The following is a 6,819-nucleotide window of genomic DNA, read 5'->3' as shown; positions in this document are numbered from 1 at the left end:
CTAGCTGGTTAGAGATCTGTTCTGTTATTATCTTAAGCTTTTTGAAAGGGATCGCTTCATTCTCAATCTTACATTCAGGGACCAATCTGTGCAAAACAGTTATGGATTGATCTATAATCCCTTTGTCTGTGGTTCCCTCCTTCATCAGTTTCTGAGCAGCCATCATCATTAGTTCTGTGGGACTCATCTCTGTGATGTTTTTCTTTTCCACTAGAGAAGTGTCAATTGTCAATAATTATGTGCCATCAACTAGTTCTTTACCGAATTCCCCTGTTTTCTCTGGTTATTTAACTTTTATTACCTCCTCTCTTGCACCGGTGGCTTCACCACTTGGTATAGTCTGTGCAACTGTTGGTTCCTCCATAGGAACAATATCCTCAACCTGTACATTAGTATCCAAAGGACAAGTGTCCTCAATGTTAGTATCCTATACAATGTTGTCTATATTAATCGATGTCTCTGTATTTGTCTGTGCATTTGTGTTAACTAGTGGTTCAATGTCCACTATCTTGATATTCTTCAAAAATGAGGGTGGAGTACCCATAATTACTTTACCTTTCCCTTCAACCGGTGTATCTACAGTATTAGTCTTTGTCTCTGGTGAAGTGAAGAATCCTTTATGCTCTCCCAAATTTTTTATCCAACCCTTATGTGTTTCCTTTATTATCTCATTCATCCTTCCTAACATCAGACTAGTTATTCTATGTTTGTTGTTGAATACTTTCCTATCTGCAGCCTCAATTGTCTTCTCCATCTCATCATCCTATAAGTGGCCAAAATACATGAACTTGAAACTAAATTCAGTCGGTTAGATTGAGTTACCTTGTAGCATATAACCATGCTTCCAAATTTGATATCGATGTTGGTGATGGTGCTCATCTTCATCGATCTCTTGTTTGATGTGGCACCAGTGATCTTCCTTACAAATTCATTTGATACTTTCTTATTTGAATGTTTCCCTACCAATGGAAAACCAATAATTTCCTAAATGGATTCCTTAGTGATTTTGTAGGGTTAGTCCAGCCATATGAATTCCCCATGTACTCTACCCAATACATATCTGATAATCTCATCCTCGAACTTCAGAATATCCAAAATATCAGTGAACCCTAGATCTTCAATGTATTTATATGCTAGCTTGATTTTACCAGATTCTCCCATGAGTTCATTCATATACATCCCCTTGATCTCCAAAGTGCCTAAGTCCTCTATATGACAATGAATATAGGCACTAACATCTTCCACATATACCACTCCCTCTGGGACGCGAGAAAATGCTTCAACCGAATCTTCCTTGGTAGCCACATGTGGATATCGTTTGAAAATTGGCTTGGGGCGATCCTTAAATTCTACTACAGTTGGATTTGCAATGAAAATAGGAACAGAAGATGATCCCGATTCCATGATTCAAGAAAAATACCTTTAGAACGTTGCCGATGAAAACCTCTAACAAATCCTTCAAGATGTCAGTGTGATTTCTCAAGAATGAATCTGATCGCCTCTAAATAGATTCTGATTGCACAAAGTTTCTCTGAATCACTCTGAGATCACTCTGAATGCTGGGTGAATATTAATGAAGTGTGATCAACCTTTTATCCATCGAGAAAACCATAATTTTTTGTTACATAAATGACTGTCGGTGAATGATACCAGATCTCACTCTGAATATATTAATGCCGGATAGTCCACTCCAATATCTGGAATATCTTTAAGAATCTCTTCCAGTGGCATATGCATCATCTTCCATGAATTTTTCCTACCCCTAAGACATCTCCCTTAGTTACCAAATGAGCTTGCTGCTGGTGCAGGAGAAGCCTCTTCTACCAGATAGGTAACTGGGACATTCCCATCTGATGATTGCTCTTCAGTATTCCTAACCCATCTTTGAGTATGATCTTGCCAAATTTCACTAACCTTATCTTTGCCTTTATCATTTGATCCTCCATTGCCAACTGGTGGATTTCTGCTTCTGCAGAACTTAGCAATATGTCCAACTTCATTGCATGCATAACATGTAACATTGTTTTTTTGAATTGCCTTGCTAAAACTGGTGAAATTGCTTGACCTGCACTGAGTAGTCATATTTCCAAATTTTCCACAAGCATAGAATTTTACATTCATTCTACAATCTTTTGTCTTATGACCAATTTTATTGCATTTAGAACATTTACCGGGAGTAGAATCAGGGTTCTGATTTGCTCTGTTTCTACATTGCCTAGCCATGTGACCAAATTTATTGCAAACAGAACATCTACCATTGAATTTATAAGCATTTAATTGTCTTACTGGTGCCTTATGGTTTTGATCTTCATTAGCAGTACCAGAACTTTGTCCTTGCTCAAATCCAAGTCCACTGGAATCTCCAATCTGCCTTTGTCTCTTCCATAACTCATCAAGCTGTGTTGAGCTGATCTTGAATTTTTCTTTGTAGTCACTTGCAACAGTTAAGTCATCTCTTAGTACTGTCATTTGTCTCTCAAGATCTTGCTCATTGCTCTGGGATTGTACTAGATTAGACCTTACTATCTCATTTTCATGAGTCAACCTACCAAATTCTTCAAATTTGTTCTTTAGGGATACAACAAGATTTTATTCCTTTTTCTTTTTGTCCTCAATATCCTTGGACAACCTCATAGTCATAGTTTTCATTTCATTCTTTATAACCATGTTCTCCTGACTCAATTTCTGACATTGTTCGTTAAGTGCATTTTTCTCTTCATCATCCTGATTTTGTAAAAATTCCTTCCTCCTAGCTTGAAAAGATGATAGTCTCTCTTGTAATACAAGAATAAATTCTTTAGCAAAATTCAACTCATCTTGTAGCTTTAAGTTCTTCAATCTTTCAGCATCATAATATTCAAGTGCCATCTCAAGTTGCTTCTCCAAAGCCATATTCAATGATTCTGGTTTTAGGATCTTCCTCAAGCTTTCTCCGGGGCACAAGGGTCCGATGCCAATTGTTGGAAACCAATAACACTGAGAGGGGGGGGGGGGGGGGGGTGAATCAATGTTATACCAAAATAGAAGATTTCAGCCTTAACAAAGCATTCATACACCAACCGGTATACCAGTATAAACAACATTGAAAGAAGTAATGCAACCAATAAGGCAAACACATAATCGAGAGCCATAACACATAGATTTATACATAGAAAACCTCAATGAGGAAAAACCACGGTGGGATTTGTGACCCACAATATAAATTCTTTGGCCATATGAAGAGATATTACAATATATGATGGGCCTGCACTTGCAGGAAGGCTTATAGCCTAGAGCACAGTGCTCATCACAAAAGGAGTCTCACTGACTACATACAAATCCAAACAATAATCCAAAGAAGTGTGAACTACTTAGTATAGCATCTCCTATTCCAGAATACAGTTCTGGTTTAAGCTCTGTCTGTTCCGGTTAAAACCCTAAACCTCAGTACCAGAATAACCCTTACAATGAATTCCTCACATACATAGTCTCTTTGATATATTTCGCATTACATTACATCCATAACCTCATCCATCCATCCATCATTCTAATCCTTATTTTAAAATGATCTAATCAATCTCCCCTATATACCCTATACAAATTTATGCCTTAAATCGGATTACAAGGATATATAAAATATCATATTACATGTCGGCCATATAACATAAATGAGTAAGAATTAAACCAAGTTGTCGATGCTAGATCCAAGATGTGTCAGCCTCCAATACTAATATCCTTTAATATACCATGTCGGCCTACATTGCTGGCGACTAAAGAAATCTTCTATCCTGCCAGTGTAGAGTCTGTGAAGTACCTGCTAGTACACCATATGAAGCCGGAACCCAAAATCATGTTGCCATCAATGATAACATAATGAAACCAACCAATAGAGTGTCAATTGCCAATAGAGGAGGCTTATCAATATGCTCTAAAGGTAGAAGATAAAGTGAAGAGAAGACAATAGAATAGCCCTAAGGGAAGAGAGAGACCTACAACAGATAGAGGGTAGATGAGTGGTAGTATGGAGAAGCAAACTATTGAAGAATCAAAATCCAAGTGGAGTAAAGAACTAGAGTGGAAGACATAAAGAAAAGGAAGTGGAAATAGTAGTAGGGAGTTCATGGGTACATGTTTCAAGTGTGGGGAAACTGGACATAGAGCTTATGAATGTCCTTGGGGTAACAAGGGAAATGCAAGGAGTTTCTTAGCATGTGAAGACCAGAAAATTGGAGCTGCATATATGAGTATGATAGAACCAGAGCAAGGGGAATCTCTTATGTTTAGAAGAGTCTTGCAGAGCAGAGAAGAAACCAAACCTACACAAAGGAAGACTCTTTTCTGGACTGTTTGCAAATTAGGAGGTAAGTATTGTAAGGTTATTGTGGATAATGGAAGTATTGATATTTTGGTATTTGAGGAGATGGTAGAGAAGCTTAGTTTAAAAAGGCTTAAGCACCCTAGTCCTTATAAGGTGAGTTGGTTTGAAAGATGATCATGCTGAAGAAGTGAGAGAGTAGTGTTGGGTAAATTTTAAGATTGGGCCTTACAAAGATGAAGTCTTGTGTGATGTTGTGCCTATGAGTGCTTGTCATGTTTTGCTAGGGAGACCTTGGTAGTTTGATAGAGCAACTATCTATGATTTTAGGAAGAACCTGATCACTATTGAGAAAGATGGGCAGAAGTTTACTTTGGATTCTTTGAAGGAGAAGGAGAAGGAGAAGGAAGTGTAGAACTTGAGTCTTGTGAAGAGTTTCTGTGTTGAGAAGTAGGATGTAGAGGATAGATTGGATTTAAAGAAAGATCTTATGGATTGGCCTGATAGCAAGGTAGTACCAGATGACAACAAAGTTAGAGTTATGGTGGCAAACAAGATGAATTTTGGTGGAAGAACTATTCAGATTTGCAGAAGAAAGGGAGTGATGGTAAGAGATAGAGTGTAGGTATGAAGCAATGAAAGACAGGTGAAGAGAAGAAGAAGTTGGAGAATCTAGAAGAGGTATCGAAAGAGGTAAGGGGAAATAAACTTGCAGACAAGGAAGACATTTGGATGAGAAGTGATCATGGGATCTATATCTCGAACCCTTTTGTGATGTTTTTGAGATTCCTCTCATGGGACATATTTTGCTACTTGGGGTGTCTGATGTAGGAGCATCCCTGGTCAATGAGCAATCTTGCATCAACCAAAAATATTTGTTTTTAGTTTTGTTTATGTTTAGTTCTATGTTGCAGTTATGTGTTTCTTTCAACATTCTCTGGAATTTATTTATTTTTCATTGCGGATCAAATATTTGGCTTCTAGACTTGGTCTTGCACCTTATTCTAGATTTCTAGTTCATTTGGATCTTTTTTCGGGAAGTTGTCGCTTCCAGATTATATATTTCTTGGTTCCTGGAGCAGTTTTGAGCTTAACAACTAGTTGGAGATTTCTTCTCTTGCGGAGAATTTCCTTGACTTGCGGATCTAATTGGCACCATGATCAATGTTCTTAGGCCATTAGCCAACCTTAATTGCTGGTCTACACTTCATTATTGTGTTTGATGGAGGAGATCTTCATGCTTTGGGTTTGACCTATTTTACACGTTCCATTTTACTATCTTGGAGAATGTAATATTTTGTGGCCAACCCGCATGTGTTCCGAATGCTATATATGTTGTTGTATTTGATCCTTTGGAGAGAAGCAAAGATATATGTTGATTTAAATTCATGATTTGTAATTAGAACACTTCTTGGAGGTTCAGATGGATTGTTTTTTGGAATGTAAGCTATAATAAGGCTTGTAAGCCTATATGTTTGCTCGCATGTTGCCGGATAACTTATAATGAACCTATTCTATTGCGGATGCATAATTTTGAATTTTCTATCTTCCATATTGTTTCTTCCATTGTGTTATTCTTGCTATATGATCCAGATTGTTCTCTTTGAGGGCCCTCCAGAACATGGTTGCGTCAGGTGCTCTAAGAGAACATGTAATCATGGAATTAGGTGAATGAGCAATATGAACTAAAGCTCCTAAATAAATAATCCATCCACATCCCTATGTACATAAGTGGTAATCAATGCATGACCCTTTACTTTATAACTAGGGGAAGTTTCCTCATATTTAGCAGAAGGAGAAGAAGACGAACTAGATGAAGGAACAAAAATATGATGCTTCTTGAGTTATTTTTTCAACTCATTAATTACCTTCTTATAGCAAATTTTGTTCAACTACATTTGGGTCTATCCTTCTTAGGATGAACCTATTTAGAAGAGGTTGTGGAAGTCTCACTAGAATCTATCTTGGGTGTAGTGTTTTTATTCCCTTTCCCCTTAGGTGGAGTAGCAACTAATGCATAATACTTAGGAATGACATTATTTTGATGAATTTTGATTGTTCCCTCTCTCACAAAATGTCTCAAATGATTGGATGAAAAACTGAATAGCCAACCTATCCATAGTGAAATAAAATGAAGTGGCCAAATATGAAAAGACACCCATCAATTTAGACAAAATCAAGAATATTCACCCCATATCAATTTTCTCTTTACCACAACTTGCTAATTGAGGACACAAAGACTTGTTCAAACTTAACCAAACAATCCTAAATAGTAGGAAATGTATCAATAGAAAGAGATGCCAATTTTGCCTCTAGTTTCAAATATCTAACATCACTAAATTAACCAAAGAGATCCTTATATTTATCCCATACCTCTCTAGGTGTAGTGCACTCCTCAATATGGAAGAATAGGGAATCTGAAACATGTATAACAATCAAGCCCATTGCCTCATCACATCTATTCCTATGTGTAAATATCTCATACTCCTTGGTGAAGGTAGGTTGTTTCTCATTCAACATAGAAA

This window comes from Cryptomeria japonica, chromosome 1, assembly GCF_030272615.1.
Source record: "Cryptomeria japonica chromosome 1, Sugi_1.0, whole genome shotgun sequence".
NCBI classification, from domain to species: domain Eukaryota; kingdom Viridiplantae; phylum Streptophyta; class Pinopsida; order Cupressales; family Cupressaceae; genus Cryptomeria; species Cryptomeria japonica.
Note: the sequence above shows the minus strand (reverse complement) of the source record.